General features: G+C 39.5%; 1 protein-coding gene across 19 annotated transcripts in view; it reads right to left on the bottom strand.

Annotated features, from left to right (window-relative positions):
- The window catches only part of DST (dystonin), a 453,023-nt gene that overhangs the window by 222,121 nt on the left and 206,079 nt on the right, over window positions 1–24,823 (bottom strand). The gene's annotated exons all lie outside the window — the stretch shown is intronic.

The raw sequence follows: 24,823 nt of genomic DNA, 5'->3' as shown, positions 1-24,823 counted from the left end.
TTTCAAAATAAAATGTTTTTTAAAAAATTCACACACGTGAGGTTAGAAGACCTCTGTCCAAACCCTCCTCTGCACCACAGGAATCTTGTTGTGGGGCAAGGTTTTCAAATCCACGTTATCACCAACACAAAGTTAGCCCTCAGCCTACACTCACTCCCCTCTCCACCCCACAAGGCTGATTTAGACTTGTGATCTTACAGCTCAATCCACCAAAGACTTCCCCCAGCCTCTCTGTTCGGTCTGCCAAGGAGACCAATCTCCCGTAAATGCTGGCCCTCCTGGGCCCACACTCCCTGCTCCAGGCACATGACACGCCCTAGTCCACTTCCTTTGTCTTTCTCACTCCAGGACGGCTAAAGATGGGCTGTGGTTGTGAACACTTATTTCATAGGAAGACAATCTCACAGCTTGCTTTGCCAGTTTGAACTAAACCTCCTATTAGAGAAATTTTCCAAAACGAGGTGCTGTTCTTCTCCATATTCACTCAACAATAAAGAAAATTAAATTAGGCATGTTTGTAAGAGGCAAATAATAGTATGCCATCGACACTTAGAAGACGAGAAAGCCTTTCGGTCTTGCTTCTGCCACGGGTCCCATAAACTAGTACCAACTGCCGATACTCTCCAGGTTTCAATGTTCTCATCAGCAAAATAAAAATCTGAAAACAAAAGGCCTCTGTTCAAATTAGAGAACAAAACCCTATGATCTGAAAATAAAATTGTCATCTTTTCAACATTCATCGTGTCAACTTAGAAAATATGGAAAATGGAAAGCTTCTCTGAAGCCTTTTGTCCTAGTTACTTAAGAATTTGGGGGGAAATGCAGAAATAGACCAGTTAACACCTGTTGTGGCTGAAAACGGTCTGCAGCATTGGCTGTCATGTACGACTGCCTAGTTTCCCTGCCTCGGGTCATTGCTATGAGGGTCTACAAAAACATGGGACATAAGAAAGACTACATAAATGTAAAATATCGTTATCACTCTATGAAAAACAAATGTCGCCATTATTAGTAATAAACAAAAATGTGCACACCATAAGTTAATACTAGGTACCTGACCCTATGCAAGATCTTTCAAAATCTTGGATCATTCTCCTCACCACAAAACAATGAGATGAAAGAGAACGTTAATTAAAAATGACAAATTGACACTATGAGGAAAGAGTGGTAGTGGATAAATTGAGAGGAAAAAATGGGGTGCTGGAGAAATATATGAAATTTAGGAGAAAGGAGGAAAGGAATTAAATAGTTAAGCTGACACAGAAAAGCTTTTTATTTTGTCCGGAGTCTGAGTCAGAGACATCTGGACTGGCAACCTTCCTGACAAACGGCTGCACTAACTGCCAATAGTCGTGCCCTTCCGTTTTCAATTTTTAATAAAATAGCCTTTCTTCTCATTTTGGATATCTTCTCCCTGTGGAACAAAGAGCTGTCTGAATAAATGGAGCTAAAGGAGCAGATGAGCAAAGTGAAAGCACTTTGAGATACCCTGGGATTAAATTATATAACGTGAATTACATAAAGAGGAAAAAAATATCATTTTTTATATTTCATACAATTCTCCCAGAATTTTGCAGTGCTTTTTAAGATGCTGTGTACTGCACTGTGCGTGCAGTTTACACCCCTAGAGGGCACCAACCTTTTGCTTAAGAGTATCTTAAAAACAGGAAAATAAACTACTGCAGAAAAGAACGGTGAGGGGTGGAGGGGAGGGAGACTCTGAACAGGGTGCTAGTGAGGATGACTGAGGCAACAAGTATGTCAAATGTATTTTGGAGAGAGAAGAGAAGCGATGAGGCCAGGTCTGCATCATGGACATGGCTTAACTGAGGAAACACACCACTCTAAAGTTTGTATTGTGTTAACTTGTAATATTTGGTTTTCTGTAGGCTAAATAAAATTCAGCTTTAAAGATAAGATCATTCTCTAGCTAGTTATTTAATGTTTAAAACAACCTTTTTAAAAAGTCTGACTTTATAGTGGTTGTTGTTAATCCAGACAAATTTGCCAGAAGTTTTATTTTCCATATTTAAACATACTGCTACCATATAAGGGCAGATCAATTCAGGTCACAGAGCATCCCCCATATGCCAGGGAATCATTTAACTTCCAAGGGTACAAAGATAAATAATATGAGAGTGTCACCTTCTGAGGCTTGCAGTCCCAGATGGTAGAAATGTTAGAGAGGAAATTTCAGTACAAATATACTCAGGGGCTGTTCAGAAAGCTCTGAGGAGCCTTAAACAAGTCTGGAATCTAAGAAGTCCTCCCAGCTAAGATATGAAAATGTTCCAGATGAAGGGAAGAACAAGAGCAAAGGGAAAAGATAAGGATGCATGCTACTCTATGACGAGTTCCAGGGAGGGAAAGCAGTCCCTGAAATCAATGAAATGAGAGGCAGGAAAGGTGGGCCAGGAGACGTGGCGGCTTTGCATGTCATTGGAAAAGGGCTTGGTTGGACTCCTGCTAAGCAAAGAGAACCACTGAAGGCTTTTAAGCAGAATGATCACATAGCATCTCTGACCAATAAATACATAAGTTTCCCTGTAAACTATTATCTTGAGCACATCTGAATCACAATAAAGGTCCCTCCAAAAAAAAAAAAAAGCAAACTATAGAGGACACTCAGTCCTCATGGGCAAAACGCGTGCATCCCAGCACAGCAGCAAGAAGGGAAATAGCAGGAAGGATCCACAGCCCTCTCTTAAAGAAGTCCTCCATCGAAAGGACACAGCATTATGGAAAATAACTGGCTTTCTTTAGAAAGGAGCATAAATAATAAAAGAAGGCTTGTCCCAAATAAGATCACCACACTGCCTTGCATAAACTTAGGTAAAGAGAAAGGGAACAGTCAGCTTCAGTGAAAATGAATAAAATAATTTTCAATGCAATGTTTTTATTACTTCAAACAAATACATTAATAAAAAAATAAGCTACCGAATTCTCCTGGAATAGCTCCTTAAAAGTTCTACTTCAAAAAAATAAATAAAAATAATCTATCAGAATATCACCATGATCAATTATGGATAAGTAAATTGATGCTTTTAAGATACAGAAATGCTTAAAAATAAAGTATTCTCTTAGGTAGTTGTCTTATCTGAGCAGTTTTGTTCATTACAAGTTTCTTTCAGTATTATTTCTTTAAGAGTTGTGAAAGAATAAAAGTACAGCTCAAATTATACCTAAATTACCATAAATTTTATAATGGTGCAGGTATGTACAATGGGGAAACATCTTTATGAGATGTACAATAATAAAGAGGTTTCATGCTTTTTTTAAGCAATATGTTCAGTCGTCACTAAGGCTAAATGTAACTAATCTTTCTTACTGTGTTTTTAAACTATAAAGATATTTTTTGTACATCTTAAGGTACCAGTAAATGAAATAATGACGAGTTTGAAACACACTAATGTGGGCCTGTGACACGTGGAACTGGTTACTTCTATGACAGAGAAGGTTCCTCTTTTAAACTGTCAGGGGGATAATCTGCAATCCAAAAAAAGCTTATATTACTGATAAAATTTCAATTTTTTGGGGGGAGGGGGGCATTGTAGTCTCAACTCCTGTGCCCAGGTTCATCACTGTCATAGGATCTTTTTAAAAGACTATTTCAAATTTAAAATGTAACAGTGTGTCACTCCTATCTATACTAATTTGTTTGGGGGTTTTGGTGATGAGTTCTGGTCTGGTCTGGTCTGGTTAGGGTCTGAACCTGTACCTTTACAGCCAGCTCTTCCCTTTGGTCAATAGGAAAACAGACAAAAAATTATTTTTGCATGTGTTTTTCCCTCCTCCTGCAGATCTGTATAGATCTTAGTGCCAGGCATTTATAAATAATGTAACTGAAAGAGGAAAATGAATTCAGAAACCAATTACTTTGCATCCTAATTTGTCTGTATCTGCCCACTGGTTTTGGAGTTAATTTCTATTAAAGACGTGTTCTGGAGAACCTCCCTGCTAAAATGGCAAACCAATGAGCCCTGCTTTATAAAGACATCAGCATCGTTCATCCCCTGTAGTCTTTACAAATGAGGGGGTAAGAGAGATTTTAGGGGAGATTAAAGGCTGCTTCGGACCAGAATTCTGTCACAGAGGGTGAAAATTCCCAGATAAACAATAGAAAGATAAAGTTCTTGCCTTCTAAAAATTCTTCAAATACCTTCCTAACTCATTACTTATATAAATCTTTAAACAACTTGTCACTTCAGGAGATCGTGGTAAGCACTATTCTACCAAGAGCAGTTTTCAATAACAGCATAATGAAAAGAGAAGGAACCAGTAACTGGCATTTTACGCTCACCTCTCTTCTATTCCTCTCCCATTCTCACCACCTGGGCCGTGAGGAGAAAGAGCTGGGGCATTGGGGGTTTATAATCACTCAACACTTCATGCCCTGGCTGGTGTAGCTCAGTGGATTGAGCGCGGGCCTGCGAACCAGACAATTGTGGTTTGATTCCCAGTCAGGGTACATGCCTGGGTTGCAGGCCAATTCCCAGCAGGGGATGCACAAAAGGCAACCATACATTGATGTTTCTCTCCCTCTCTCCTTCCCTTCCCCTCTAAAGATAAATAAATAAAATCTTTAAAAAAATAATATATATATATATAATCACTCAATGCTTCTAACAAATAATACAGTCCACAAAACTAAATGTTGATATAAATATAAATATGTGACTACAGCAAGACATACAATGACAACTGAGAATGCTATTATAATAACTAAGTTCTACAGACTTACTTACATGAGTTCATTTGTACCAAGTGCCAAAAAATATAACTAAATGTAGAGTCAATTGAGCCTCGGGAATCTCCAGCTACAGCATCAAAGTCCTGTCCTTAACCATCAACATTTTAAACAGATTCCACTATATTTTCAAATTCTAGTTTTTTATTGAAAAAATTGTGAACTACACTTGTGCATATTTTTCAATAAAAATCATGTAAAAATACTTTAAAGAATTTTCATTGGTTTTATTTAAATTTAAATTGGTTTATAGTCATGACCAAAATTCACAACCAGTTTTTAAAAATGTGTATTTCCTCAATAAATTCTCAGTAAAGATTGTCTGGTAAGGTTGTACCAATGATTAAGTCAGGATCAGACTAATCTTCATAAATTGGAGATGCACTCGGGTAAATATATCCATTTCCTATATAAAAATAAAGGCAGCTTCTTGGATGGAGCCACCGATCACAGTCATTTGCCCCTTAATGCCAGGTCACTTTATCAGACGAATTTTCTTAACACCTGTGTATTAGCCACACCATCGATTTCGAAGACGGAACAAGGTGGGAGGGTGGATTGGAGGAGACCATGCAGGGGGGGGGGGGGAAGGGCTGCATTCCAGAGCAAGAGCTTTCCACCGTGAGAAGGCCGTGGGAGCACCCGGGCAGCTGGCGAGTGGGGCGGGAAGGGTCCGGGAAAGGGATACGAGAACTGACAAACAAGAATCTCAGCTACCTTGCAGTTCTGGCTGAAGTGCTGGTGATGCCAACTGCCTACTGAATACTTCTGAGCTGAATCATCTCCTTCGGGGCTTTTGTCAAATGCACTAATTATTAATGATTAATAGGTTGTTAATGCCTGACTTGTTACACAGTGATTCAACAAATAAGTGGATACTTGTCCCAAGTAAGAACTATCCTTCCTCCTTCTGGCACCATTTAAAGTACCTTTTACAGCATAGGTGTTTACAGGGGAAAAGAAAACAGCTATACTCTCAATGCATAGAACAAAATCAAAGAACCACGTGAGACCTCAAAAATAGCCATCTGCTTCAGGGATGATGTCTAGCACAGCCCACCACTCCTCAGCGGAGCAGGGAGCCACTTGCTGGAATGGATGTAATATAATGAGTCAGGCTCTAGGCTGGGGGGAAGCCAGGTGCTCAGAGAGGGCAGTGTGCTAAGGCAAGTAATAAAATCCACCTGTGGCTAAGGCCCCAGGAGAGGTAGAGCTGGCTAGTGTGGGTATCTTCTGGTCACACCTCCAGGGGCGCTTCCTGGTGTCCCTTGCAGAATAATATTTGCCAGGGGAAGCTGCCACCAAGGGCAGGGATGACACAAGCAGTTGCTTCATCTCTTTTTAAGTCTAAAAGATGAAGGAAAGTTTACAGGGTCTCTTATTAGCATATGTTACAGTTTTAAGACCTTTAGAATATTCTAATACTTCATACGCAGACTAATGCACTCTTACTTTAACCCAAGCCCACTTCCTTAAGTCCTTACAAATAAACAACTGAGAACAACTGGTTGTATCCTCTTCATTAAACCTTTGAAATAAGCCAGGATTACGATCCCGGCAACTGTTGCAGGGAGATGAAACTATTTTTAAAGACACCCCCAGATGATGAGATTCCACTGCCTCTGCCAGAATGTATGCTAATGCTTCACACCTCTTCTCGTTATTTTTTAACATTTTTTGTTGCCTTAAATTCAGATGAAACTCTAAGTCCCCAGAATCATGATTTTCATTTTCTAAAATAAAAGCACTGTAAAACATATCTAGAGAACTCTTATGTTTGGATGGAATTATGAGTTCAAACTTATTCCACTGATCCTTTAATACAAAGGATTTTGACACATTAAAATTCATCTCTGAAACAGAATTATACCTTCTGTAGGAAGATGAAGACTTTCAAAGATGCAATCAATTTTTGCAAAGTGATAATGTCAAAAATGACTTTACAATTTTGCTACATTTCCCAATTCTAATCTACTCAACGGAGGTCTGCAGACCACAGTGCTCACCATCGTCCTCCCAGTCGTACGTGACTAGTCAGAAAAGACGCGCATTCATGTTCACACTGAAGTCTAAAACAGTGAAAGGACAGCAAACTCACAGTTATTAAGAACCACACCTAAAACAAAAGCAAACTAAAAGGACAGCTAGATCAGGAGTGGAAACATAGAAATGAAGATCTCAAGGAGGGTTAGCAACTGGGGAGTGGGAGGAGGAGAAGGGGGGAGAAGGTACAGAAAATAAGTAGCATAGACAGTAGATAGAAAATAGATGGGGGGGGGCAAGAATAGTATGGGAAATATTGAATCTAAAGAACTTGAGACACATGGTCATAAACTAAAGGGGGGGTGATGGTGGGGATGGGGGGTAGGGTGGAGGGGAATGAAGGGGGGAATAGAACAACTGTAACAGCATAATCAATAATAAATAAATTAATTAATAAATAATAATAATAATAATAAAATCTAAGCAGAAGTTATTTTGTCTCTAGCCCCTGTTACAAGCACCCTCTCTTTTAAACTCATGTTCGGCCAAGAGTAGGCTCGAGCCAGGTTAACACCTAGTAAACTGGGGGCCACGCTTGCGAAGGTGAAGTGCAGAACACAGCTGTGGGCATACCGCAGGACACATAGGTCCCGGCATCCTAACAGTGGAGTTTCACTTCCAGTCTGAAAGGCTAAGAGAATCTGAAAAGAATGGCAGCTAAACAGATGAGGTCGTGTTCTCGAAACCACTGCTGTCACGCTCCCCGCTTGCTCTCACCATATTCCTTCTACCCACAACACTGTTCTGTTTCGACTCCTCCTCTGGCTGTTGAAGTCTCACTAATTCCTTCAAGGTCAGGTTTTAACGTCGCCCAGGGTGTGAAAGCGTCCCTCTTCTGCACGCCCACATTCTTTGGTTTATACCAGGATACCAATCATCATTTTCCTCATAAAACAGTTTTATCTCTGAGGGGAAGCAGAGTTTGCCACCACGAAATATGCCTATTTTAGATATTGATTATTTTAAGCTGGTTATTTTCAAGAAATGACTCAGGAAAATCTTCAACCTTCCCCTAACTGCCTCAAGGAAATTATATAAAAGAACCTGCTTGAAGAAAGAAGCTATTTTCACAGATAACTGTATTTTACCATGAACTAAGTATAATAGAGAGCAACCAGCAAGATCCTTTAATCTAAGTCCTCTCTGGGACCCAGTGATAAAGATGGCCCAACAAACATTCATTTAACAAACACGTGCTTTTCCTCCTCCATGTAAACTCTGCCTTCCTGCCCTTTGAAGTCTCAAACCACAGCCCTCCCCTTTCTCCTGAGCTCCAGATGGCATGTACACCTTAACTGCCCCCTGTCCTCGGTCTCCTAATCTGAGGGAACCACTGCATGCAGGTACACATGTAATATATGTGGTCACTTTCTCATGTTAATCTGCACCATGTTAATTTGATTATTAGTCCAGCCAGAGTTTCAAAAGGTGGGGGAGATGTTTTGAAATAATTTCAAAAATTATTTTTCCTTCCCCACCTCTCCATGATGTACACAATAAGCCCCTAAAAAGGGCAGGGCCCTGTCCCCAGTTCTCGTTGAAAATGTCTCATGTTTTGCACAGTACCTTTTAGACAGTAGATATTCTTTGGTTTTATTCAATGAACCAAAGATTAGTCATCTGTGACCTGAGCCATGCCCTGGCCTGTGGGCCCGGGAGTGCCCACTCAGTGACTAACACACAGAGGTGACGTCCATTTCTGCCTGCCAAACCTTCTAAGTATTTCCCCTTATGCGTCTAAATTAGTTTGATAAATGACTGACAGGAAGGTGTTCAGAAAAACCAAATTTCAAGACTTAATATGGGACCTGAAGACAAAATATTTTCAGTAAAAACTATATATCTGTTTTTACTATATATCTGAAACAAATGCAGAATCCAGAAGAAGACCCACACATTTAAGGATGACTGGTTTTTAACAAAAGAACAAAGGCAATTCATTTGACAAAGGACAGTCCTTTCGACAAATGGTGCTAGAAACCTGAATACGTATCTACATGTGAAAGGATTCATATGCACCTTTTCCTCAAAAGAGATCATAGATCTAATGTAAAAGCTAAAACGACACAACTGTTAGATGAAAACATATATCAAATCTTTGTAGCCTTGGGTCAGGCAAATATTTCCTGTGTGTGGCAGCAAAAGCATCAGATGAAACCCAACCAACCCAATAATGAAAGAAAACCCAATAATGAAAGGGCACACAATCCAATTTAAAAATAGGGAGAGATATGGAAAGGCATTTCATAAAAAAAGATACACAAGTGGCCAATAAGCACATAAAAAGATGCTCAAAATCACTAGTCACTAGAGAAATACAAAGCAAAACCATGAGCCAGAATTCCACACCTACTAGGATAGCCAAAATAAAAAAGACAGACAGTAACAAGTGTTAGAAAGGACTGAGAGAAACTGGAACCTCTCACACACTGCTAGTGGAAATAGAACGTGGTTCGACCACTTTGGAAAAGGGTTTGGCAGTTTTATTGAAATGTTACATTGGACTTACCATACGACCCAGCAATTCTACTGCCAGATAAATATCCCAAAGAAATAAGGCATATGTTCATACAAAGACTTGCATGTTTATGTTTGTAGCAGCACTGTTCATAATACCAAAACCATGGAAACAATCCAAATGCCAATCAACTAGTAAGTGAGTAAACAAAATGTGATATGTCCATACAATAAAATATTTGACAATAAAAAGGAATGAGATACACGCTTCTGCATGGATGAACCTCTAAAACATTATGCTGAGTGGGAGAAGCCAGACAAAAAGAACGTATATTGTATAATTCTATTTATGTGCAATATACCCAGAACAGGCAAATCTATTGAGAGTGAAAGTACATCGGCAGTTGCCTAGGGTTGTGGGGTGTGGGAGGGGAGATAAGGGAAACAGGGCAAATGGGGGCAAGGTTCCCTTTGGAGGTGATGGAGATATTCTAAAATCAGAGCATGATGACAGGTGCACAATTCCGTAAATTAACTAAAGATTGTTCAATTAAACACCTAAACGAGTGAATTTTACAGTGTTCAAGTCACACCTCAATAAAGCTGTTCTTAACACCATTTTAATCACACTCCCTTTGACAGAGTGGCAGCAGTGTTTATACATGGAAAATGTTCAAACTCACCACAATTCAACAAGAATTAATAATAGTGTCCAAATGCAGGACAGGATGTTAGACTGTTCTAATATGGGTCAGTATGCACACCTAAAATACACTTAAAAGGATGTATGATTTTCATTATTTAAAAATGGTTCCATGTTTTCATGCCTCTGGTTCTATTTTGCTCATTAATTTATTTTTGTTCATCAGGAAACATGGGACAGACTGACAGCAACCGGAGGGGGGCCGAGAGGGAGATACTAATGGAAAGAAGCAGAAGAACGTCCAGAATGTCCATGGACATGGACAACGGTGTGGGGATGGACTGTGGGACTGGGGGATGGGCTGGGCAGAGGAGGGCAAAGAAGGAAGAAATGGGACAACTGTAATAAAATACCAACAAAAAAATTTTTAAATAGTTCCAAAGAGAATTAATTGATACTTAATTTAAAAGAACCAATCATAACTCTAATAAAGCTGGAACAGCTGGCCATGCCAAGATAAAACCTTTAATATAGACCAAAATGGAAGTGTATTAAGAAGATAAAAAGCAAATGGAGCTGTCATATTCACAGGACTCCCAAGTGACACAGTCAGGAAACAGATCCAATGTCACTGAAGAAGTATTTCCTCAGCTTTACATCAAAACTACTGAACTCTTATCTGAAGTGGCATTTGCAATGGGTGTATTTTTTTTTAAGATTTTATTTATTTATCTTTAGAGGGGAAGGGAAGGAGAGAGGGAGAGAAACATCAATGTGTGGTTGCCTTTCGTGCATCCCCTGCTGCGAACTGGCCTGCAGGGAACCGGCCTGCAACCCAGGCATGTGCCCTGACTGGGAATCAAACCGCAATCATCTGGTTCGCAGGCCCGTGCTCAATCCACTGAGCTACACCAGCCAGGGCTGCAATGGGTGTATTTTTCATGACCACACCCTGACTCAAAGAGGAATATCACAGAAATAAAACTTTGTCTAATTAGTAAAGCAATACTCTAAACTGAACTTTTCAAATATTTTGTTAAATAAATCAAAGCGGGAAGCTCATTCAGAAAAGCTGCTATGGCATAAAATTATATTCGTAGAACCATAACTGATCTTACTTACATATAGGAAAAGAAAGTCACCTTTATAAATGGACTCAGGGAAATACAAAAGGCCATTCCTCACCACTAAAGTAAATATGTGCAAAACTTTATCCTAAATACATACGAAACCTCCCCCAAGACAAAGGTAAGCAGATTTCTACTGTAAAGAGCCAGACAGCAAAAGATTTCTGGGCTTTAGGTTCATATGTGGTGACAACTGATAAACGGATGAGAGTGGCTGAGCTTGATACAATTTTATTTATGGGCAGTGAATTCTGAATTTCACATAATTTTCATGTGTCCCAAAACATTATTATTCTTTTGAATGGTTTTCAATTCTTTAAAATTTAAAAAATAAATATTAGTTCATGGGCTATCAATACCAAAAGAGAGGCTGTGGCAAAATCTGGCCCTCGCCACAGAGAATTACAGATCCCCCACCCTGACCCCAGCACCTAAGAGTTTTTGGTTGAAATGCAAATACCCTTAGGAACTGCAACACAGGAGTCTGACCATTCCCTCTCACCTGCAAAGGGGGTGACTTATCCCACTGCTTTCCCTTGTTATACAGCAAAGTGAGAGTGGAAAAGACTCAGTTTTTATAAAATAACATCATCCTGGTTATTTTTCTGATAATAACAGCAATACTTTGTAGAAAAGTTGGAAAATAGTTCAAACTGAAAGAGTCATCTTACAATGCAGGGAAAATAAAACCACTGTAAAGAAAATTAAACAGGTTAAATAGCTAAACATGTACAAAGGTAGGGAGGTGAAAGGTAAGTAGATAATAAAAACAGAGTTGAGACCCTACTATTGATAACTGTCCCCAAGGTCTTGTTACCTGGTAACAAGAATCATTTTCTGCCTTCAACTTAATAATTAGTCATAAGCTGTACAATAAGCCTTTATCCCCTAGAAGCAAAACTGACATCACAGTAACCAACACTTATGCCTCTACAAATGGTCTTACACACTAATAAAAGATAAATACAGCATTAATAAAAATAAAAACTACAAAGGCAAGAACTGAAAGAGAGCATGATAGAAAAAAAGGAATGTATGGCCCTGGGTGGGGAGCTCAGTTGGATGGAGTGCCATCCTGTGCACTGAAATGTGGTGGGTTTGATTCCGGGTCAGGGCACATGCCTAGGATGTGGGTCAGACAGACCCGCAGTGGGGCCCGTCCAGGAGGCAACCAGCTGATCGATGTTTCTCACATACACGTTTTTTTTCTCTCTCCCTTTGTCTTTCTCTCTTTCTCTCTCTATTCCTTTCTCGCTAAAATCAGTAAGTATATCCTCGGGTGAGGATTAAATAAATAAACAAATAAATGAATGTGATATAAAAATCATTATCACGTGAAAATTAAATAAAGTAAATGGGAGCATTTGAGTGACAAGAAACGTTTTTTGTGTTTTTTTAAGGTGGACAAAATCGTTATTTCGGATATTTAAGAGCTGCCATCTGTGTCCTATCATTCTGGAGGGTGGTCCCAAGGTTAAGTGGGTGGGAGTTACAGTAAGCAAATTCTAGATCATGAACTGTAACTTCATCATCACTGAGTCAAACAAAATACTAAGTTGTCCACACAGAGGAAAACCAACGACCCACAAGAAAGGCTATGAGAAAACAGTCTGCAACGACATTAAATTAACTAGATCCTGTCCAGATCTGTAATTCAAATTAACACGCACTTAATTAAATTTGCTTAAAAGCAGTCACTTTAAAACTCTCCTGCAGGATTTCCCAAAGGGATGTTAATAGATATTCTTTGATAAAAGGATTGCATGACCAAGTGAATTTGCGGAACACTGGGTTAAACAGGGTTCTTTACCACAGAAGTCCTCACTCAGTCTTTGATATGCTAATGTGTATCATAAATCTCTGGAACCAGAGAGTGCTGCTTTCCAAATTTCTTTGGCAATTGAAACTGGTTTGTTTGTTTGTTTTTTCCAGGGCGTCTCACAACACTAGTGTTCTTGGGAATGTGTTCTAAACTTGATTGTTTACTGCTCCTCTGCCCCCACAAAAAGGAAGCAAAATTACAGTGTCTACAAATATAGCTTCTTAAGTTTAAGTTTATGTAAAATAAAACTTAGATGTTAAAACATTTGGGCATAGCCCTGGCCAGTATGGATGGCTCAGTTGGTTGGGTATCACCTGCAAATCAAAAGGTTACCAGTTTGATTCCCGGTCAGGGCACATGCCTGGGTTGCTCTGTGCTTTGTGCTCTGGCCTTGCTCAGGGCACTTGCAGAAGGCAACCAATCAGTGTTTCTCTCCCTCTCTTTCTCCCTCCTGCCCCTCTCTCTAAAATGAAATTAAAATTTTAAAAAAATTGGGAATAATGACAAACTGTAAGATTTGGATTTTGGATTTTGGTTTTAAAAAAATACTGGAAGGCTGCTCTTATAAGAAAATGTAAATGCCACGTTTTCTGCTCAGGCAGGAGATAAAAATGCTATGCAGTGTTTGTGGCTCTACTGGGCTAATGTTCTGGGAATTGTTTTATCTAGGTTGAATTCAGCCAGTGACATGACAGCTCACTCATAATCCAAACAGCCGACTAGCCAATGCTCACAGCATCTCACCTCAAACTGCCACATCCATAGTACAAAAAACAAAGGTTGTTTGTAAGGGTCTGAGCCAGGCTATGAAAATCATGTTCCTTGGTTAGCGTTCACCATTTCACTGGCATCCATTACTGCAATATCATAAAACCACAGTATCTCTGCAGTATGGGCAATCTCCCCTCTTCATTATACAGGCAATATTTAGACTCAAACTCATAAAAAATGCAAACATCAGGACCACAACTGTCACTGCTATGGAAGATGGGAGGACAAACCTGCATATTTTTGTGTACGGATATAAAGAGGGCATTATTCTTAGCACTGTTTTACAGATGAGAAAACAAAGACCTAGAAAGATTCAAGGTCACCTCTCTAGAAAACAGTCCTGGGGAAAATGTGAATCCAAGCAGCTCAGACCACAGCCCGTGCTCCTCAGCACCACTCTATACCACCTTCCCTGGGTTCCAAAGTACAGTGAGGGAAGATGCTGTAAAACGTAGCAGCAGCTTGAAAAATCTAGCCACCAAGGCCAATTCTAGGCATGATTAGCTTACTTCCATGCTGGCCTTCTTATCCACGACTGACTCTTCTTGAATTTGTCTGCACCAACAGAGATTTCTTTTCCAGCAGGATGGCTAGAGTGCTCTATCATTTACAGACTTCAGTGACTTAGGTTCCCATCAGAGTTTCCCATCAAGCTGTGCTTCTGACCCTACATGAGACCAGCTACCATAAAATGGAACCCGAACATGCTAGAAAAGAAAGTGTTTTAGGAGGACACACATGTCCCTTGGCCCCTGATGGAAGAAAAGGGGGTGACTCTAAAGAATGCACAGAGAAAGAGAGTGAAGTTTGGAAAAAAGCCTACTCAGGGATGGGCAGGGGGACCATTCTTTCTTCTCTAGGGTGTTATGGCTCCTTGATCTTAGGACTTAACATCTGTAAACAGGGTATGCACAAAACAAGGCTAATGCACTAGTCTGAAAACAAGTCCGGCATTATAACATATTTCAACCATATAGAGAAATCCAGTCCTCTAAAAATGACTTGCAGAAGTCCCCTTTTGTATCTCAAGGACTCTCTGTACATATGTAGTAGCAAAAACTGACTTTATAATAAGTGTTATGGGCTCCTTAAATTTTATTTGAAAAATGGTACTGTATTTCCACAAGCTTAAAAAAATCACAAGCAAGAATACTTGAACAACTTTGGTAAGAAATTCTTTAAGCAAACATCAGTGCTGGAACGTGTTAGCAATGTAAACCAACAGTGCAGAGCCATCAGGCATTTATTTCAGCATTTTTAGAAGTACGCAACAGTTTTCCCAGCTTCAACACCTTTGAGGTCACCCCCCGTTCTCTTTCCCACAACACAGAAACTTCTTCTCTATTATGTTAAGATCAAATGATCCTGTTATATGGGTAGCAGTTTCCAAACTCCTGGCAAGTTCAACGTGACCCATCACCGCCCTTGACACCCCGACCACTTTCATTATCAGATTGTCTCCCTGCAGAGCACAGCTCTCTCATCCCTCTCCAAGCTCCAGCTCCCACGTCCTTTGCTGCTTGTCTTCCTCTGTCAGCCCCTTTAAAACTAATCTCTGAATTTTCCCTCAGATCTGCAGTACAGAAAACTCTGACCAGGGTCTGGAGTTCTGTTGGCTTCTATGGAAAGAAGTATTTTAGAAAGTATCTTCAAAGAAACCTAAGTGCGTCCTCATGACGGGGGGTTCAGGACACGCTATCTCAGAATATGGCACCTTGACACAGTAAATATTTTAAGCTGAAGGAATTTGGGGAAGAGCAGATGCTGGAAGGCCTCTGTGCCTTCACCCTAACCCCCTCTGGCAGCAGGTCCTCAGACCCTGTTGTAAGAAGTGTCCCCCCTGCACCTGGAGGAGAGGAGCGCCCTCATCTCTGAAGGTGGAGAGACTCTGAAAAGCACCCAAACAGGCCTTGCTGAGTATCTCCCAGTTCACCGCCCTTGTCTCATACCCTTTCGTCCTTCACACTTTCCATCACTTTCACTCTTAATCAAATCTAGTGTAAAAACACTAAGGTTTAACCATGCCTTCTGATCTTTATTTCCTTGTGAAGGCTCCCATATCACATGAAATTTTATTAAGTGTAATGTATGTTTTTCTCTTGTTAATCTGTCTTTTGTAATAAAGCCCAGTCAAAAACCCAGAAGGGTAGAAAAAAACATTTTTCTTCATCCCCCTACATGCGCTAAGACTACATAGAATCTACTAACTTTAATATATTATCAGAGAATTTCCAAGTGAGAAGAATCTAGCTAGAGCCAATATTCTTTTACATTCTGAACTGATGAAAATAATGTGAACAAGTAGAGCAAAGTTAATTAGTAAACTCAGATAAATAAATTAATCTCTTCTATGAACATGAGTAAACTTTTACTCCCTAGTCACAAATGGAGAAACAAGACACAGTGGAAAGGGGTTGGAAGAAGGGGCCCTCAGTCTGGCCCTGCCAGTCATGGTCTGTTTGACTTAGGGCCTCAGTCTCTATACCTATTATGAAATAGGTCTTTTCAGCTTTAAAAAAAAAAGGAAGATGTTATAAATTTATTTCTCCTCCAGACTAACTTTTTTTGTGATTCCTACCAAAACCGCCCTACCATTCCCCCATCATTGTGGGTTTAGTTCTATATCATACACTAGGGGGGAAGCTTCATTAGGTTTCACATTCATCCATTAAACAACAAATTTCTTATGGTCTGTGAAAGGAGCGGGGTTAGGTGCCAGGGATGTACTGTTTAGTAAGTCAGACACAGCCCCACTCCCTGGTTTAAAGTCTAGTATTAAATAACGAACCAGTGTTCTGCTTTAACCAACCTACTACAGAACGAAGACACTCTGATGTGAAGGCCTACACATGATTTAAAACCTTAGCACCACTGATCAGAAAGTAATGTCTTTCATCTTTGAAAATGCCTTGGTCAGTGCCCTTTCTCCAGCTAAACAATGACCTTCAGGAATGCTGCTTGACTTCTTCATTCACTTTGATCTATGTTTCTAAATTCTGGTAAAATATACCAAATAGAAAAGAATGTGAATAAAAATTTATGACCATATAATGAGGCTGAGACAAACAAGGCTTAACGTATGTGGAATAACGCTGAGGGAAGGCAGAACTGAGTAAAATGACATACTGCTCTTCTCCCCGCTCCTCCCCACTTCTGTGTCTACATTTCTTTTTTTTATTTTTTAATTTTTTTTTCATTGACTTGAGAGTGACAGCAAGAGAGAGAAAGAGAGAGAAAGATAAATTTGTTGTTCCACTTACTTATTCATTCACTGGTTCATTTTTGTATGTGCCCTGATGGGGGATCGAACTCACAGTCTTGGCATATCAGGTCAACATTCTAACCAACTGAGCTACCAGGCCAGGATTTTTTTTTTGATCACTCCCTAACTCTGTGTCTTTCTATTATGCAAGATATGGTAATATGACACAGTGTTTCTGTAGAACCAGAGAACCAATGACAAAATCTTAGCCCGGCCACATTCTAGCTACTTCATGATAGGCAGACGAACTCTCCCCACTGGCTCCATTTCCTCACCAGCAAAAGGAGAATTACATCGGATCACATTTGTCATGGGTCTAGGTCAGGATCTAGCACGTAGTGAGCATTCAACAGATGGTAGTGATGAGGAAGGAAGCAATAAAGGTAATAATGCATAAGGAAATCAAAAAGAAGAAAAGTTATGACTGACTATAAGATGGAACTCAAGTTATTTGGTGAAAATACTGAGTAAAATCTTGGTGTTCTTAGTCTGAAAAGGTAGTTCAGACTGTTTTTTTGTTGGTATTCTATCAACAAATAATAAAATCACTTGTAATTGTTTAAATGATTCTCATAGAAAAAAAGAGTTTGTCTACTTGTCATGTAATAACTTCAAGTCCAAAATATATTTTGCTATTAATTCACCTTCCATTCTGTGTAAATAAACCCCTGTTCTGTGTTCTTCAAAAATGTTAATGTCATAAAGTCTGTGAAAAGGCTACAAAACTGTTCCTGATTAAAGCAGGTTAAAGAGATGTGACAACTAAATGCAATACCTGACCCCAAACTGGACTCTGCCCTGAGGGTGCTTGCAGATATTTTTTATATGAGCTTAGGACCTGGGAATTATCCAGCAATCTTCTCTTTGGATCAAATAAACCCAAAACTGCACTCTTTCTTATAAGACTGCATATCAATAAATGGAAAACCCCCATCGTGCTTCTCCTTCTCTTCTCAAAGCTAACCTCCCCACTTGTTTCTATCATTCCTCATCTGAGAGATTGTTTCCAGACCCTCGTCCTCTTGGTTGCCTCCTTCTGGACACTTCACTTACAGTGCATTGTCAAAGACTAAGCAAAGCCTTCTGGGTGTGGAGTGAACAGCAGAAAGAGCTGTGGACTCTCAGCTTTACATAGACAGCCTGAGCCTGCATTCAGGTGTCCCACTGCTGTAGATCTGAGGCCCATAAACCCCCCTGGTCTCATCGCATGAACTACTGTGACTCCAGACCTCCTGTAGGCTACAGATGCATGTCAGCATGCCTTCTCTGATTCATCCAGGTACCTGCTACAAAGTAAAGGGAAAAATTAAGAGAGTCCCCTGGAGTTAAGCCAGTAGTCATCTCTCTGTAGGTTCTCATTTAGCAAACATGTAGCTATTATTATGTGAAGATGTGTCAGAGAATTTACATTTAGTTCCTTAATGCCTACCTATGAATGAAATTCAAGGTTCTTTCTAAAATGTCAGTTATTTATGTCACTCTTGCCCACAGAAACTTCCGACAATACCCTAGGCTAACCAGTCACATCTATTTCTTACCTGGCTTCACCACTCCCTACCCAACCTGACCTTCTTCCAGCAAACCTCACAGTCCAAGTACATCACACTCACCGTGCCCACCCACCCACTCCTGACACACCCCCTTCTCCACACCTTGCCTAAGTCATTTTCCCTGGCCTGACACAGTCCCTCACTCCCCAGAGCCATTCATTCTGGCACGTTATCCTATGCTAACCTACATATCTATGGAATAGTTTTACACATATGTGTTTTTAATATCTTCAACCAAACAACGAGCTGCATGAAAACAGAGTACTTCCCAAACTGTATTTCGAATACAGCCCAGGTTACACCAGGAGTTCAATACGGTCCTGTTGAAGGCGTGCCTCACTCAGGCATGGTGTTAGCCTGAGTTAGTTGGCTGCATTTTTCTGATGAGAAATTCATCACCAAGAAATGATTATTCCTCATGATGAGAAGACATTCAGAATTCTTCAATCCCAAGCGACTCTTTGTCTACAGAGTAACTTTACACTCTTCTATATATCTCATACTATCTTAGAATTATCTAGATTACAAAAGGAACTATTTTTTCACATTTATCAAAACCAGATTTCAAGATCTACTTCTAAATTCTAAACTTTGAGTCTTTAATCAGACATTTCCCCTAAAAAGGTTTTAACCCTTCTTCTACTACATACACTGCTATCTTCTACTGTAAGAGAAATAACTTAAATATCAAATCACATTTGTAATGAAATCAGACCAGTGTTCATGTGTCTAGCTCAGCTTCCCCCTTTCAGCTTTAATCATGCAACTTGAAATTTACCCTTAACAATTTAGTATAGTAGAGAGAGCAAAAGATCTAGAGTTAGGTTGACTGGGATGTAATTTTCACTTCTTCCTTAGATTATTGTCCAATACATAAAAAACTGTGCAATCTATCTTAGCCTTATTTTCTACACAAACCCTGAGAATTACTAGCTGAATGACCTTGGGAAATTATGGAACCTCTCTGTGCATTAGTTTCATCATCTGTAACACAGGGATAATAATACTACTCAGCACCTGTACACAAAGATTGTTGTAGGAAACCCAAAGCACTAATTCGAAAGAACAAAAGCATCCCTAGGTTCACTGCAGCATTATTTACAATCACCAAGGTATGGAAGCAGTCCCAGCGTCCATCAGTAGAAAGTAAATAAAATTACTATGGGACATTTACACAATGGAATAGTCAGCCATAAAAAAGAAGAAAATTTTACCCTTTGAGAAAGCACAGATGGACTTGGAGAACATTATGCTAAGTGAAATAAGCCAGTCAGAGAAAGACAAAAACCATATGATTTCACTCATATGTGGAATCTAATGAACAAACTGAACTAACAAGCTAAATAGAGACAGGCTCATAGAGAACAGGACGACAGCTAAGTGCGGGGGAGGTTAGTGGGTGGAGGGATTGAGCAAAAAGGAAAAGGACTCACAGATGTGGACAACAGTGTGGTGATTGTGAGGGGAAGGGGAGAATAAGGGGATTAAATAGTGATAAAAAATACAAGAAAAAAATTTTTAAGCGATTGTTGTGAGAATTAAGTACCTTAAGACATAAAAGTTACAGATGCTGGCACATGGATACCTGACAATATTAGCAGCTACTATTATAAATATTGGTATTGATATTGTAAAGTACCTGGTGTACTATAGGGGCACAACAAAATATAGTTGCTTTTATTTTCTAAACCATATTAGAATATTTACTAGTTATACCAAATGAAACTGATGGTTAATTATAATATTTATCCATTTCTCTATATCAGAGGCTCTACGAATGTGACCCTGGTTCAGCAGCACCAGCATTTTGTTAGAAACACAAGTTCCTGGAACTTGTTAGAAACGGAAATTTTCAGGCTCCACCCCAGATCTAATGAATCAGAAACTCTTGGGGCGCGGCCCAGCAACCTATTGTTAACAAGCCCTCCAAGTGAATCTGATGCAGCTCAAGTTTCAGAACCACTCACGTAAGTCTGAAGTCTTAAAAAATATAGATCTTATCTGCAGATCTGAAGAATGAAAACACTGCATCATACTTTCTGAATGGGGATTTTCATTAGCCCTTTACAAAGTCAATGCTCCCAGAGTTCTTCTATTTCATCTGTGCCCACAGATGTAAAATTACTCAGTAAGCTGCAATAACCAAGAACACAGAGCAGACAGAGCTTTCTATCTACTCCCTAAACGTTATCACCATGTTCTCAGCTTGGAAATTTACATTTCCTTCCAGACACCGAATCAGAAAATAAAGAACAGTGTGACTGATTCAGTGGAGCCATGAAGTCCTTGACTGTATAATATGGGCAAAGGATGTCTGTGCCGTGAGTAAATTAACCCTTCCGAAGATATGATGAACACCCCAAAAATCTGACAGTCAGTTGGGTGTCTCCCACGTGGTCATCAAGAAGTGACTAACAAGCAGGGTGTGGTTCAATATTGGAACCCAGGGCCTCTTTCTCTCCAAATGCATTTAGGTATCAAAAAAAAATAAGTTAAAATTTAGGCCAAATATCCTATTATACAACGTTAAGGAATAAATGTATGGTATAGCCAGACAGTGCTCAACAATATGCTTCCACTATCTATCGCCACCTAGTTGGGTCCAACACAAGGAAATCCCATTATATGGGCTTCTTCAGACTCCCATCTTCTCCTAAAAATCATTTATCTTCTTAACTTATCTCTTTTGAATATAGCCTGTAGATCATGTCTGAAGTTCTAATTCTGCATCCAAGGAAACAATTAAGCAGGAATCTTCTTTCAGATCCTTAAAGTGCTTCAGAAAATAAAGGGTTTCCTTCTTTCTTTTTTCTTCTGAGAACAAGGCAAAAGCCCAATCACAGGTGCTTAAATCTTAGGTGCCATCTCTTACATTACCATCTTACCAGTTTCTAGACACCAAGACAGAATTCATGTGACCAGTAATAAAAAAAACTAAGTAGTTTTATAAGACCCCCTAGTTATACAATGCATAGGTAGAATGGGTATAAAATAATAAAAGAATGTCATAAACTTTAAAGTTTAGAAATTTCTCTGGGTAAAATTTAGCTAACTAAAGTCATAGGTATTTTTAAGAACAATCAGCTCATGTTTTACTACAGTAATTAAAATTATGCTAAAGAATAATACATGAACGTTACTGACATCAATGGTTTCCCCAGCAATCGCAAACTGCAAGGTGACACCTGGTCTACCCGGCATTCAAAGAAACTTATAGAGGCAGCAGACTTGAATGTGTTAACTGAACTTTATTCTTAAAAGGACTCTGAGGAATGATGAATCAAAAGGAAGACATTCTTGCCAGAACAACCAGTTTAAGGTCAGGCTTAGTCATACAACTGAAATACCAGACACTAAAATTTAAACACACTTGGGAAGAAGCCAGAGACATCTGCTCACCAACAAATATAAGCTTTAATTAAGCAATCTGTTCACTTTAAACAAATGTAATTTTAGCTCTGATAAATTTTAAATAGGCTACATTAATTTTTTTCTGGAGAAAAAGCTATACTAAAAAACCCTAACCAATATACTTTAAGGTACCAATGTTTACACATATGGACATAACTGTAACTTGAGTAATCATTTAAAACTCCACAATATTTACTTTTCTCCAACATATAATCCTTTAAAATTGACCATGCCAGATTCATCCCCGAGGCACTGGGTATGTGCTATTTTACAGCTGCATAAATCATAACTTCCTAAATCATGGGAATTAATTAGCACATAGTTGAAACTATGAGGTAGAGAAAAGTAAACACAATCTCATAGCCAAGGGGGACCTGCTAGCAGGCAGGCAACATCCTACAGCGCACAGAGAAATCAACCACTGCACAGCCCCTCACCCCAACCCTTACTCTTGTTTCGTGACCACTAGGGCAGCTCTTCCAATGAGCAGCTGTGGCGAGTTTCCCTTTCTGTTAAATAAGGGAAGCTAACAAGAGGATTTGGAAGGTGCACTCCCGCAGTATGACGCTAAGTGCAATTGCAACTGAGGACCCAAAGCTGCCAACCTTTCAGAACCTTCAGAATCTTCAGAGTCTTGCTGACTCCCTTGCTGTGAGGAGAGTGTGTGGGAAAAGAGGAGCAAGCAAAATAGGTTTTGGGGCACCAAGATCAACTCATAAATGTCTAGGGAGGGAGATGCGGGGAGAGAGGGCAACTCAAGCAATTCTTCAGTATCCCAGCAGGACTCTAAGGCAAGGGCACAACAGGCCAGTCCACTTCCTCAATAGATTCTGAACCCCAAGCCCCAGCTTTTCCTAAAATGAATAAACTAAAGAGAGCACTGAGCTAAGAAAAGGGATTTGGATAACAAAAGCAGAAGGGTGCCCAGGACAACTTATGCCCACTTTCCTACTTTGTCTGAAGCCACCCAAGTCCATCCACTCTACCCCACAGCTCTCACTTACTGAATAATTACAATATACAAAGTACCGTGATAGATTATGTCATTTAAATCCTCACAGTAACCTATCATTACCATGATTTTACAGATGAAAGACAAAGAGGATTAATGTCACACAAATAATAAAGTACCAAGCTACCACTTCCTGTCTGCCTGGGCCTCACTGCTTTCCATCTTTGGCTTTCACGTCACAGACTGATAACCCTGTGGGGTTATCTGAAAGACAACGTGATCCAAGTTAGCAGAATATAGTATTTATGAAATAAAAAAGAAAAATGCAGTGATGAAACCTCTGTTCTGGGATGAACTTCTCAGTCACCTCACTGCCCGAATAATCAGAACTACCAAGTTGTTCTCCCTGGAGCCTTAACTAGGATGAAAGAAAAAAAAAAGGAACAATTAAATAATACTAAATGAAAATAAATAAAATTAATTAACTATTTAGAAGGGGGGAAATTTTTAAGATTATTTCAGCCCTGGCTGGTGTAGCTCAGTGGATTGAGCGTGGGCTTTGATTCCCAGTCAGGGCACATGTCTGTGTTGCAGGTCAAGCCCCCAGTGGGGGACACGTGAGAGATAACCACAACTGATATTTCTCTCCCTCTCTCTCCTCCTCCCTTCCCCTCTCTCTAAAAATAAATAAAATCTTAAAAAAAAAAGAATTACTTCAAAAGATGGAGAACGCAGCCCTAGTGTGAGTCAGCACTCCCAGGCAGCTGAGCCAAGGGCAGAGTCCCCAGGCCCTGGCCCCTCCAGGGCTGTGAGGGAAGTGCCCTTGGTGCACAAGGCAGCTATTCATCCCCATTTTCCCCCCTCCAGCCCCCCATCTCCTCTCTCTTCTCTCCTTGAAGTTCCCTTTTCCTCCCTCCTTCCCCCATGCTTTAAGGACTACTTTGTGACTATAGTTAAAACTAACAAAACAGAGAATACAAATAGAATTATTCAAATTTTATCCAAATTATTTCATTCCCACTTTATTTTCTCCTTATCCATCAATTATTCCTTCATTTTATTCACTTGCTTTTTATGATCACCCTTTCCCTTAACATTCACATATGTCAAGATCCCATTTTATTGAAAACTTCAAATAACATACTTTTAATTAATGGAAAAGGAATATGGTAAGGCAAGAGAGATAAGAAATCTGTTTCTCTCCTTTCCCAGCTTCTCCACAAATATGTTCAATATTTCAAGAGAAGAATGTGAGAAACCCAAAAAAGAATAAATATTTATTTCTAATATTGACTTTTTATCTAAAATTCATTCATGTATTTTATATTTCCCACTGATTGGATTAAGACCAGTCACTTCCAACAGCTGTGCCCAGCCTTCCTGTCCCTGAGACACAATGAGGCTGACAACCCCTCACCGCCACTCGGGTGGGACCCAGAAACAAGTGCACAGGGCCTGCGCTTACTCTGCTTAACCAGTAAACTGTGGTGCCCAAAATGTTTGGGATAGTTCATTATTTTTCTTCACTTGAGGCTAATGCTATAGCATCTCGACATAAAAGAATGAAAGATCTAAAACTACATTCTCACATATTTGAGTTTTATGCCATTAATTTCAGTGTATAAGTCTTAAGATTATAAGAAAAGGCTACTTGGAGCTGATTTTAGAACAAAACAGGAACATAAGCAGCTAACAGTGGGAGTTAGCCAAAGACTACATTGTTTAACTTTCCTCCTCCCTAAAGTGGCTCCTCATGTAATAAGAGTCCATTTTAATTTCTGGCCTACAACATACTTCAAGAAGCAGATAAACCAATCTGATTCTACCCTACCCAGTTGCACTGGCAGCTATCAATTGGCTGTGGTGCCTAAAATGTTTCCCCAATTCTTTCTCTGCTACAGCAGGGTTAAGACTTAAATCTCTGAGATTTGTTATTTTATTTTTTTAAAAAAAGAGGCCACAGACACAAACAGACTGAAATCAAAGGGATGAAAAAAGACACTTCATGAAAATGGAAATGAGTTTAAAAAAAAAAGCT

Source organism: Artibeus jamaicensis, unplaced genomic scaffold (genome assembly GCF_021234435.1).
Source record: "Artibeus jamaicensis isolate MK-2021 breed Jamaican fruit bat unplaced genomic scaffold, CSHL_Jam_final contig_388, whole genome shotgun sequence".
NCBI classification, from domain to species: Eukaryota; Metazoa; Chordata; class Mammalia; order Chiroptera; family Phyllostomidae; genus Artibeus; species Artibeus jamaicensis.
The sequence above is the reverse complement of the archived record's forward strand: the minus strand, read 5'-3'. Positions and strand labels throughout refer to the sequence as shown.